This window comes from Jaculus jaculus, chromosome 14 (assembly GCF_020740685.1).
Source record: "Jaculus jaculus isolate mJacJac1 chromosome 14, mJacJac1.mat.Y.cur, whole genome shotgun sequence".
Classification (NCBI taxonomy): Eukaryota; Metazoa; Chordata; class Mammalia; order Rodentia; family Dipodidae; genus Jaculus; species Jaculus jaculus.
The window spans coordinates 4,831,753-4,844,990 of record NC_059115.1 but is presented as its reverse complement, the minus strand read 5'-3'; the positions used below and the strand labels follow the sequence as shown (position 1 = coordinate 4,844,990).

Here is a 13,238-nt window from a genome sequence, read left to right as displayed (position 1 = left end):
GGTGAAATTCAGGTCGGCCTGAGCCAGAGTGAGACCCTACCTCGAGATCCTCACCTGTGAAACCTAAGGACCCAGGTTCCATCACCCAGTACCCAGATGCACAAAGTGGCAGTTTATTTGCAGTGGCTAGAGGCCTGGCATGCCCATTATCTCTGTCTATTCTCTCTGCTTGTAAATAAACATTACAAAAAACTGTGGTAAAAAGTTTTTTTAAAAGGGCTGGAGAGATGGTTTAGCAGTTACTGCACTTAACTGCAAAGCGTAAGGATGCATGTTTGACTCTCCAGGTCCTTCATAGGCCAGACACACAAGAAGACGCGAGGCCGCACATGTGCACTAGGTGAGCACGTGTCTACAGTGGCTGGAGGCCCTAGCATGCCAATTCTCTCTCCCTTGCGTTTAAAAAAAAAAAAAAAAGGCTGGAAAGATAGTTCAGCGGTTCAAGACGCATACTTGCAAGATTGACAGCCTGGACTTGAATCTTCAGTACCCAGGGAAAGCCAGCTGCACAAAGTGGGGCATGTGTCTGGAGCTCAGGTGCAGTGGCAGGAGGCCTGGCAGGCCCATTCATTCTCATTCTCTCTGCCTGCCTCTAGAAGGCTCCCCCCCCTTCAGCTATATATAGATATATATTAAGAAGGAAGAAGGGAAAGAAAGGAGGGGAAGACGGGGAGGGAAGGGAAGGGAGGGAAAAGAAAAATGGGGCTAGTGAGATGGCTCAATGGGTAAAGGGCTTGCTGCATAGCAGAAAGGCTGCCATCTCAGGAGGATCACCCACCAGCATCTTCCCAGCGCTCCTCTTGTCCTCCCGGCTCTCTCCCCCAGCAAATCTCTATCTAACCCAGTGGCCCAGGCCAAGTCTGACCGCAGAACCGTATGCCCAGCCCCGCGGTTTTGCTCCCACCCCGCTTGCTGGGCGACATGGTACTCCCTGCTCCCCACTGTGGGCTTCCCTTTCCAAGGGTGGTAGATGGGAGATAGAAGAGCAGAGTATGTCAAGAGCTTGCCATGTCTGAGGCCGCATCCATCAACAGCCTATCTTCTGGTGGCTGGGGAGAGGGCTCAGCAGTTAAAAGGAGCTTGCTGACAAGGCCTGACAGTCCAGGTTCAATACCCCAGCATCCACGTGGAGATGAAAATGGGATGTCAACACTCCTATGACAACGGGAGGCCGAGCCAGGAGAACGTGAAGTTTGGGGGCCAACTAGTCAGACACAGTGCATATTCACAGAAGTACTTTTTACATGAAAGAGTAAGGTATGGACTAAGAGCTGGGCTTCGATTGGCAGGCAGAGGCAGGAGGATTGTTGTGAGTTCAAGGACAACCTGAGTATCCAGGTCAGCCTGGGATAGTGTGAAACTCTACATTGGGGGGAGGGGGGGGAAAGGACTGAAACAGGAAAGGAAGAGAAGCAAAGAAAAAGCGCTGGTGGTGCACACCTGTAATTTAGCACCTGAGGAGGCTGGAACAGGACTGCTGAGAGTTCAGACCCAGCCTGGATACATAGCCAAATCCTGTCTCCAAAAACCAAGTGTGAGTGGCCTTTGAATACAAGGTGGGAACCCACCTTGGTGAAAGCCTTTGAGGAGGAAAAGGGTGGGGGCAGGGGCATGCAACACTGTTCTGACTAACTCTGAAAACACTATCATCAACCTCATCTTAGAGAACCAGAGAGGTGAACTAAGTTGCCCGGAGGCCCACAGGGTAATAGAGGAGGACCAAAAGGCGGTGCTCACAGCCACAGCCTGATGATGCTGCTGGCTTCGCGATTCCCGGGATGGCTAGCTGGCACTCACTCCGAGACACTGGAACTCACATTGCTGGAAAGGTCCCCAGGTCAAGACGGAAGCCGCACAGGCAAACTACTTCCTGCAGGTGGGCTCCCAGGTCTGCACAGTGGCAGGCCTCAATGGTCCAGAAGGGGGAAAGGGTTCAACCACTTTGACTTCCTCGGAAGCTACCTGTTTCTCAGTCTCCCTACAAGGCAGCATAGTGCAGCAATGTGCTGCGCGCTCCCCAGAGTATCAGAGAACCTCCCCAGCATACCCTTCCCCGACCCCGCTTCATCTCTGACCCCAGGAGGAAGACAAAGGCATCCTTCCCAGCAGCTGTGGGGGCTGAGGCGGTTTGCCCGACCGCCTTAACTCATCCCCAGGCCAGCTTGCCTGCAGCTATCACAGGGTTGGTTCGTGTGTGTCCTCGAACCCAGATAGACACTATCTGACCTTCAATGGCCACAGAAACGGCAAGTCTCTTCTCACCACCCCAACCCAAAACATACCATGGCAGCGATGAGGAAGGACCAGAGCCGCTGGGGAAGGCCGCGCAGCCACGGGGACGAGGGAGAAGACGATGGACAGACCCAGGAAGGCCTTCTCTTCCCGGGGCGGGGCGCCTCTGCACACAACACGACACACACGCGCCATGGCTGAGCTGGGTTTATTGTGGGTGGGCGCGGCGGCAGGGTGGCTGGGGCGCCGCGCTCCAGATCCTCTGGGGTGGCCCGGAGGCCGCGGTCAGGCCAGCGCGCGCCAGTTTCCAGGCTCAGTTTTTTGATGTAGGGTTTCACTCTATCCCAAGCAGACCTAGAAGTCACTATGAAGTTTCAGGCTGGCCTTGAACTCACAGCAATCCTCCTACCACCTCCTCCTGAGTGCTGGGATTAAAGGCATGTGCCACCACGCCTGGTTGTGCTCATGCTGTGTGTGTGTGTGGTTTTTGTTTTGTTTTATTTTTAAGGCAGGATCTCATATAGGCCAGGCTGTTCTTCAGCCTACTACTATGCAGGCCCAGGATAACTTTGAATTCCTGATTTTACTGCCCCCCACTTCCCAAATGCTGAGATTACAGACATGTGCTACTACATCTAGATTTCTGGGCTGTTTTCATATATTATGTCATTTAATTCACACAACAGACCTAAGAGGGCTATTGCTGCTGTAAGACCCACAGATGAGCAAAGTGAGGCTCCAGAGAGGGTAGGAGATATTTCCAAATCATGTCTGTTATCAAGAACAGAGATAGGGGCTGGAGAGATGGCTTAGCAGTTAAGTGCTTGCCTGTGAAGCCTAAGGACCCCAGTTTGAGGCTCAATTCCCCAGGACCCACGTTAGCCAGATGCACAAGGGGGCACAAGCATCTGGAGTTCGTTTGTGGTGGTAGAAGCCCTGGCGGCGCCCTTTCTCATTCTCTCTCTCTCTGCCACTCTCAAATAAATAAAAAATTAAAAAAAAAAAAAAAGATATGAGACCTTTCTAAAAACAAACTCCAGAGTCCTCTCTTTGAAAGGCTCCCAGACCTAACAAATGGTGGAGATGGAAGGACCCAGGAAGGGAGAAAGGATGGGGAGGAGAAAGAAAAGAAAAGCAATGGGGGCGGGGGAGAAGGTTCAGTGATTAAAGGTACTTGCTTGCAAAGCTTGCCTGCCCATGTTCAATTCCTCAGTATCTATGAAAGCCAGCGAGGCATTCATTTATTTGCAATGGAAAAGAAATTGGTGCATACATACACACACCTGCGAATACATAAATAATTTTAAAGAGGGCGGGGGAGATGGCTCTGTGGTTAAAGGCACTTGCTGCTGGCCTGGTTCAACTCCCCAGCTACCCACCTAAATAAAACAGGACAGGAGTTCCCTTGCAGCAGCAAGAGGCAGTGGCACACATGCCCGTGCACATATATGAAAGCAATAAAATGAAGCTTTTAAGGTATTTTATTTATTATTTCTATGCAAGCAGAGAGGAGGAGAGAGGAGGAGAAGAAAGTGTATATGCACAAGGGTCTCTTGCCACTGAAACAAATTCCAGATGCGGTGGCATCGTGTGCATCTGGCTTCATGTGGTTACTGGGGATTTGAACTTGGGCTATTAGGCTTTGTGAGCAAGTGCCTTTAACCAGTGAGCCATCTCTCCAGCCCAATAAAGGCTTTTTTTCTTTTTTAAGTCCAAAGACTGGGGATGCTGCTTAATGACACAGCACTTGCCTAGAACTCCCCAGTGAGGGGCTGGAGGCTCAGTGTCTGCATAGCTCTCATAGCTTTTGTAAGGCTCTAACTTCCATTCCAAACAGCACTGTGGTAGTTTGACTAGATGGCCCCCAATATGTTCAGTGTTTTGTTATATATATTCAGTAGTTTCATCTGCAGCCACCTGGCTGGAGGTGATGTCACTGGGTGGATCTCAGGGTCCAGCCCGAAGGTGTGGTGATGGGGCTGAGATTCCAATCTAAAGATATGCAAAGTGTGCTTTGCTGGAGTTCCTGATGTGTGCTGTGTGGTTCTCCCTTCTCTCTCTGCTTGGACCTGTGAAGGCAGGCCAGCTTCTTCTGCCAGTATGGAACTTCCCATAGATCTGTAAGCTTCAATAAATCCCTTCCTCAGGCAGAAGAGATTGCTTAGCGATTAAGCGCTTGCCTGCAAAGCCTAAGGAACCCGGTTGGAGGCTCGATTTCCCAGGACCCACGTTAGCCAGATGCACAAGGGGGCGCACGTGTCTGGAGTTCATTTGCAGTAGCTGGAGGCCCTGGCGTGCCCATTCTTTTTCCCTCTCTCTCCCTCTCTCCCTCCCTCCATCTGTCACTCTCAAATACATAAATAAAAATAAACAAAAAAAAATTAAAAATCTCTTTCTCCATAACTGTATCTGGTCTGGAAGTTTATCTCAGTGAACCTGAAGCTGTCTGCTACAGAAAATGGTACCTTGAGTGTGGTTCTAGAGAAACTGAATGATAAGGATGGATTTCCCTATGGGGCTTGGTGCTCTCTGGAGTTGGTTCTCCAACTTTGGTGCCAATAAAGGCTCTACTGGTAATAACAAGGAGAGCACTTTTACTGGCAATAAGGAGGGCACTAGTAATCCATGGTGTGAACTGTTTAAAGAACTCCACAAGATACATGTATTTGGTGATCCAGAGTCATATCTTAGGAAGGGCAAGGAATTTAGAGACTCTGTGTCTAAAACTTGAATATCTGTAGAAAAGTAAGATGAATGATAATGCTGGCTGGTTGCTTCTAGCAATCCTGGACAAACTATCAAGGGAAAAGCAGAAACTCAGAAAGGAAATTTCTAAGCTTAAGACCCACAAACACGATCTAAAGGTTTCTAAGGGAGCCCTGGAGGAGAGTCCTCTCTAGTCAGAACAGGGCTTAAATTGCAGTAAACCAAACCCAGGCTGTCATTGTAAAGGAACACTTGCTTGCAAAGCCTGTTGACCAGGGCTCAGTTTCCAAGTACCCACATAAAGCCAGATGCACAAAGTGACACATGTATCTGCAGTTCATTTGCAGTGGCAGGAAGCTCTGACACACCCATACACACACACACACACACACATACACTCTCTCCTTCTCTTTCTCTCCCTCTCTCTCTCTCTCTCTCTCAAGTAAACAACACCAAGTGGTAACAGGAAGGCCTCTGAGTGCTGGCAATGTTTGAATTTTGAAAATATGGGTGCTGGCTACAAAGATGTATTCAACTTACGAAAATTAATTGTATAGCACACTCTTTTGCATGATAACTTCAATGAGACAAAAAAAGTTTCAAATGGTAGAAAGCCCTTGAAAATACTTCTTGGGACACATCCTGTTTTTTACTTCATGACTGCTTAGGAGACAGATTCAAAGGCATGTAGAGGGTGAGGGAGATGGCTCAGTGGTTAAAAGTGTCTGCTTGCAAAGCATGTCAGCTCAGGTTTGACTCTCCAGTACCCACATAAAACCAGATGCACAAAGTGGTACATGCATCTGGAGTTTGTTTGCAGTGGCAAGAGACCTTGGTGTGTTCATATTCTCTCTCTCTACTTGCAAAAAAATTATATATATATTGAGAGAGAGAGAGAGAGAAAGAGAGAAAGGAGGGGGGGGGATTGGCATACCAGGGCCTCTAGCCACTGCAGATATGTGCACCACCTTGTGTGCATGCATGACCTTGTGCATCTGGCTTATGTGGGTTCTGAGGAGTCAAACCTGGGTCCTCAGGCTTTGCAGGCAAGTGCCTTAACTGCTAAGCCATCTCTTCAGCTATTTCTTTTTAAGTTAAGATGGCCCGGCGGTTACAAGCACTTGCTTGCAAAGGCGTGTAAAGCTGGAAACCACCAAGGACAAGGAAGTCCTCCCGGAAGCTGTGACACAGACAGAGACAAGTCCCACTGATTTTTTGGTTGCGGGTGTTCTGAAGGAGGCAGAGGTAGGAGGATCGCTATGAGTCCGAGGCCAGCCTGAGACTACAGAGTGCATTCCAGGCCAGCGAGGGCTAGAGCGAGACCCTACCTCAAAAATCCTCCCCATCCTCAAAAAATCTATAGCTCCCACCATACAACATCCAGCCCGAAAGTTCAAGGTTGCTGACTATGAGAACCCAGCCCTTCAAGGTGGCTGAGCCACAAGAAGGGAGGTGCTGAGCCTTGGGATGACCATACAGCGCAGAGCTGCCTCCAAGCCCAGAATGGCCAGATGTCACAGGACAGAAACCCTTTGTTAGACCTTTAATTCCTGCGTGTCTCTGCACTGGGATGCAGCGCTCACTGGACCAAAGACTCGGCACCTAGCGTGGTGCAAATGTGCAGGGAACAGCAGCTTCCACAAGAGACGGCCGAAGTGGAGAAGCGAGGGGAGCAGAGTGCGCGGAGGGCAGCTGGGAGCCGGGAAGCAGCGCTACGTACCGTGATGGGGAAGAGCCTCCCGGGCACCTGCACCACGGGCGCGTGGTCGAAGTAGCGGGAGAAGAGCGAGATGTTGATAGTGGCAGACATGAGGATGACCTTGAGGTCCGGCCGCCTGGGCAGCAAGCGCCAGAGGATGCCCAGGAGGAAGTCGTTGTGCAGGTGCCGCTCATGGACCTCATCCACGATCAGAACCTGGTACTGGGGCAGGCTGGGCTCCCGCTGGATCTGGCGCAGGAGCAGCCGTCAGGAACACGATCCTGGTGGCCGCTGAGCGCGTGCTTTCAAAGCGGATCTGGTAGCCAACCTGAGGTGGGAGGAAGGAGACTGTCAGGTCAGAAGACCATGAGCTTGGGCACCACAGCCCCCTGCCGGATGTGGAAATCTAAGCCAAAGCCACGCAGAGAGGTTCAATCCCGTCTCTGCTCCTGACCGTGGCCCACACCACCACCCCTCTGAGACTCAACTTCACCCTCCAGGATGCCCTGAGACCCGTGAAAATGCACGCAAAAATTTTGTGCAGTGTTTCCTAACACATGGCATCACTGATCATAGTAATATTTACTCTTTCTGGGCTGGTGAGATGACTCAGCGGTTAAAGATGCTTGCTTTCAAAGCTTGCTGCTTTCACCATGTGCCAGCCACTACTGCCGCTTTACTGCACCACCCACCTCGCCTCACACCACTGCCGCACGTGCCAGCTTTCACCCCGACTCACTCCTCCAGCGTTAACCCCACCTCTCAGCACACAATTCTACAGGAAACGCAGTTCTAAAGGCAAGAGTTCTTGGAACATTTTCATGGATGTTTTTTGGTTTTGTTTTGTTTTTTGAGGTAGGAGTTCCGTCTAGCTCAGGCTGACCTGGAATTCACTATGTCGTCTCAGGCTGGCCTCAGACTCACAGCGAGCCTCCTACCTCTGCCTACTGAGTGCTGGGATTAAAGGCATGCGCCACCTGGCTTCATGGTTTGAAAGTAGGCAAAATTTCTTAAAGAGGAGCCAAAGTGCACTAACCATCAAAAGAAAACCACAGGACTGGAGAGACAGCTTAGCGGTTAAACGCTTGCCCATGAAGCCTAAGGACCCCGGTTTGAGGCTCAATTCCCCAGGACTCACATTAGCCAGATGCACAAGGGGGCACACGTTTGGATTTTGTTTGCAGTGGCAGGAGGTCCTGGTGCGCCCATTCTGTCTCTCTGCCTCTTTCTCTCTGTTGCTCTCAAATAAATAAAAATGAGCAAAAAACATTTTTTTTAAAATCACAAACAATTGTACTGAAATGAAAAGGCAACAATTACTAAAGGACACCACAGAGAGAACAGAGGGCAGCTCTCAGTTAAGAGGCAAGGGATGCAACACAAAACTCCCACAAGCACTGGGACTTCCACGCCTTTAATCCCAGCACTGGGGAGGCAGAGGGAGGAGGATTACCGTGAGCTCGAGGCCAGCCTGAGACTAGACAGTGGATTGCAGTGAGACTCTACCTGAAAACATCAAAATCAAAACAAAACAAATCAAAAATCCTACAATGACCCGCATCAGAACCTAAAAATACCTAAAAACGAAGAATTATGCAGAAGGCTAGCACACACCCTTCAGAAAGAGGATCTCCTACAACAAAAAAACCGAAGTGAATCTCCAAATGGCCAATGCATGCATGAGAAGGCCACCACAGAGAAGCGCCGAGGAGGCTGGACTCGGAGCACTCATGAGGCTCCAGCAGGACTGCTGGAAGGAAGGGAGGGAGGAGGGGAGGGAGGAGGGAGAAAGGAATGGAGGGAAAAATAAGGGAGGGAAAGAAGGGAGGAAGGGACTAAGAGGGAGGGAGGGAAGGAGAAAGGGAGGGTAGGAGGAGAGAAGGAATGGAGGGAGGGAGGAAGGAGGGAATAGAGGTGGGAAGGAAAGGGAGGAGGGAGGGAGGAGAGAAGGGAGGCGAGGAGGAAGGAAGAAGGAAGGGAAGGAGAGAGGAAGGGAAGAAGGGAAGGAAGGTGGGTGGCTAGGCATGGTGGTGCACACCTGTGATACAGAATGCAACTTTTTACTCTTAAATATTTTATTTATTTGCAAGCACAGAGAGCCAGAGAGAAAGAGAAAGCGTGGCAGAGCCTCCAGCCTCTGCAAACCAACTCAAGACACATGTGCTACTTTGTGCATCTGGCTTTATGTGGGCTCTAGGGAGCTGAACCCAGGTCATTAGGCTTTGCAGGCAAGCGCCTTAACCACTTAGCCATCTTTCCAGCTTGATTTTTATGTTTTAAATATAATTTTATGTATTTTAGACAGGGAGAGAGAGAAAGAAGCAGAAAGACTTAAGTGAGTATGGGCATGCCAGAGCCTCTTGCCACTGCAAATGAATCCCACATGCACATGCCACTTTGTGCATCTGGGTTTACGTGGCTATTGGGGAATCGAACCCAGGTCATCAGACTTTGCAAACAAGCACCCTTAACTGCTTGAGCCATCTTTCCAGTTCCATGTGTAACTTTTTTATTTATTTTTATTTATCTAATGGAGACAGAGGAGGGAGAGGGAGAGAGAGAAGGAAAGAGTGATTATGGGCACGCCAGAACCTATAGCCACTGCAAATGAACTCCAGATGCATGCGCCACCACGTGCATCTGGTTTATGTGGGACCTGGAGAATCAAACCTGGGTCCTTAGGCTTTGCGGGCAAATGCCTTAACTGCTAAGCCGTATCTCCAGCCCTCCATGTGTAACTTTTTAAATTAATTAATTTAATTTATTGTTTTATTAATTAATTTACTTATTTGACAGAGAAAAAGGGAGTGAGGAAGGGGTAGAGAGAAAGAATGGGCACGCCAGGGCCTCCAGTCACTGCAAATGAACTCCAGACGCTTGCGCTCCCTTGTGCATTTGGCTAGCACGGGTTCTGGGGAATTGAACCTGGGTCCTTTGGCTTTGCAGGCCAACGCCTTAATGGTTAAGCCATCCCTCCAGCCCCCCTGTGTAACTTAAAAAAAATCTTTGCCAGGCGTGACAGTGCACACCTTTAATCCCAGCACTCAGGAGGCAGAGGTAGGAGGATCGCCATGACATTGAGGCCAGCCTGAGACTACATAGTGAATTTCAGGTCAGCCTGGACTAGACTGAAACCCTACCTTGCAAAACCAACACATAAACATACATAGACACACACACATATATATGATTTTTTTAAATTGGGGGCTAGAGAGATGGCTTAGTGGTTAAGGCGCTTGCTGATAAAGCCAAAGAACTCAGTTTTGATTCGCCAGTACCTACGTACAGCCAGATGCACAAGGTGGCACAGTGTCTGCAGTTCATTTGCAGTGGCTAGAGGCTCTGGTGTGACATTCTCTCTTTGCATCTGCCCCGCCCCCTCTCTCTCTGCCAAATAAGTAAATTAAATTTAATTAAGTATGTCTACTTATTTGCAAGCAGAGAGAAAATGAGAATGGCTGTGCTAGGCCAAGTGCTATTGCAAAGGAACTGCAGACACATGCATCACTGCGTATGTCTGGCTTTATGTGGGTACCGGGGAATCGAACCCAGTCAGGCTGTGCAACCAAGTGCCTTTAACCACTAGGCCATTTCTCCAGCCCCCGTGTGTAACTGTTAAGGATACCACCATGAGGACAATCAGCTTACTCTGAAAGTCACACTGAACAAACCGGTACGTACCACTCACCTGTGAGCCGTAGTGGCTGAGGCTCTCAAAGCCAACACGCTTGGCCAGAGAGATGCAGGCGATCCGCCGGGGCTGAGTGCATGCCACGTGACTGAAGCCAGCAGCCAGCAAGTACTGGGGCACCTGGGTGGACTTGCCACAGCCTGTGTCACCAGCCACCACCACCGCCTGGTGCTCCTTCAGTGTCTGCAGGATGCAGTTCCCATACTGGGCAACGGGGAGCGCTGCCCGCTCGCGCTGCAGCCTGGCGAGCCGTGCAAAGGCCTGCTTCTGCCCCAAGTCCAGGTAGTGCAGCAGGGCCCGGCGGAACTCAGACGCTCTCGCTGCGGGAAGGCGACTGTCCGGCTGCTGAGATTCCCGCGTGTCAGGGCCAAGGATGGACAGGTTGATGCGGAAGCGCGGGTCGTAAGTGCGAGGTAGGTCAGCCAGGGCTGGGATGCTGTGCTTGGGATGCCCAGGGCCTTTCTCCTCTTTTTTGGAGCTCTTGAGATTCTGGAATCTCTAAAGGCGTTCAAAGAAAGCCCAGAACTTCTGACGCTCCTCAGAGCCACGAAGGATATAGTCCTCATCTCTGAAGAAGACATCCTCCAGGAGGCGACGGGTCTCTGGACAATTCCAGTCCCAATTCTATGAAGCACCTTTGTCCCGGGAAGCCTGGTGGTGGTCTCGGCGATCTCGTTCATCCCTTGTCCTGGCCTCAGCTTTGCCCCCGAGCTATACACTGTCACCAGTCCCCATCTCCACAAGGATGAGGCCAGTGCCTGCGTACTGAATCGAACTCTCTTCAAGGAGCTAAGTTTCCTTTCCTCATACTGGTCCACTGCAAATGACAGAGCAGGTGGCCAGTGCCAGTGAGTTGGTGACAAGGCACTTCATGACTCCTGCTGGTAGCTCTAGAAGGGACACAAGTTTGTGCTGGACTTTCAGATTTGGATGCTTGAGGAATAAAACAAAAGGCATTTGTTCATTTTTTTTAACAGGCTTAATCCAGTTTTATTTTTTCTGTATAAAATCTCTATGTGGTAGCCACAGCTGGAGCCTGGGTTCTCTGCACTGTGACTCTGGTGTGGGTTTTCACAAGATGGTCAATGAATTCCTGGTAGGGAGACTTGGTGAACACAGTCTCTTTCCAGAGGTCGGGGGTCAGATAGCTGTAGGTCTTAGAGATGGTGTCAAAAGTGGCCTTAGCAAAGTTGCCCAGGGTGGCAGCGCAGCCCCTGGCTGAAGTGTAACAGTCGTCAATACCACCATCAGCAGCTTCTTGGGGGGGGGGGGCGGCGCAGAGACAATGCCAGTGCTCCTGGGGGAGGGATAAGGCACACTAGCACAGAACCACAGCGGCCTGTCACTTTACAGGGGACCCTGTGAGGCTTGCCGATCTTGTTCCCCCAGTAGCCTCTCCGGACAGGCACAATAGACAGCTTAGCCAAGATGATGGCCCCTTGGATGGCAGTGGCTACTTCCTTAGGACACTTGACACCCAGGCCAACATGACCGTTGTAGTCCCCAATGGCGACCAAAGCCTCGAACCTGGTCTGCTGATCAGCACGAGTCTGCTTTTGCAGTGGCATGATCTTCAAAACTTCATCCTAAAGGGACATGCCTAAGAAGAAGTCAATAATCTCAGACTTCTTGATGGGCAGGGAGAACAGATACATCTCCTCCAGGGACTTGATCTTCATGTCCTTGACCAGGCGTCCCAGCTTGGTGACGGGGATCCACTCCTTGTCTTTGGCCTTGCCCAACCACGGCCACGCCCACACCCACAACCCCGGAGACAGCTGCCAAAGCTTCCACAGAAGCCACCACGGTGTACCCGCCATTTGGTGTTTGCCTGAGGAAGAAGCCATTTGTCCATTTTTATTCATTTATTTTTTGGTTTTTCGAGGTAGGGTCTCCCTCTAGTCCAGGCTGACCTGAAATTCACTATGCAGTCTCAGGGTGGCCTCAAACTCACAATGATCCTCCTATTTCTGCCTCCCGAGTGCTGAGATTAAAGGTATGCGCCACCACGCCTAGCCTGTTCATTTTTAGAACATTTATCACAGGCCTAGTAATTATGCACTGAACGAGAAAAAAGTCAAAACATGGGCTGGAAAGATGGCACAGAGGTTAAGGGGCTTGCCTGCAAAGCCTAGTGACTGGGTTCAATTCCCCTGTACCCAGGTAAGGCCAGATGCACAAAGTGGCACATGCAGCTGGAGTTTATTTGCAGTGGCTAGAGACCCCGACACCCTTCTCTCTTTTCTGTCTCTCTTTGATTACAAACATATAAGTAAATAATTTAAAAGAAATATTCTAAAGAAAAAGGTCATGAATACTACAAGGGCCCTTACAGATGGCCATGGTCACATGAGAGGCACATTTCACCAGACTGTGACAATCCAGTGACTGCCTGTGATAACAGAACCTCAAGGATTCATGGGGGTCTGGAGGCAGCTCTCCATGTTTGGGAACCAGAAAAGGTCCCCACGAAGAAGGGATGTTTGAGGCTGGGGAGATGGCTTAGTGGTTAAGGTGAAGGTGCTTGCCTGAAAGCCAAAGACCCAGGTTCAATTCCCCAGGAACCACGTTAGCCAGCTGTAGAAGGAGCGTATGCGTGTGGAGTTCATTGGCAGTGGCTGGAGGCCCTGGCGCACCCACTCTGTGTTCTATCTCTCTGCTCGCAAACAATTAAATAAGCTTTTTAAAAGACTTAAAAAAAAAAAAAAGGGATGTTTGCTATGAGCCCTAAAGGAGGGATGTAGGTCACAAAAGATCTTGTCAGGAGTAACACAAGAGGTGTGACAGAATGAAAAGGAAGGTTTCCTCTGGGGTCCACTGAATGTCCCAGGGGAGCACCGTGAGATCACATGGGAAACTTTACCAGTGGTACGGGCTGGCTTTGCCTGCCTGGCAGATGCCTGTCCTGAT

At 50.2% G+C, this 13,238-nt stretch overlaps 1 pseudogene; it reads right to left on the bottom strand.

The window, feature by feature from the left end:
* Positions 1 to 617: 617 nt before the first annotated feature.
* LOC123454695 lies at positions 618 to 12,923 on the bottom strand (annotated as a pseudogene).
* Between the last annotated feature and the right edge of the window lie 315 nt (positions 12,924 to 13,238).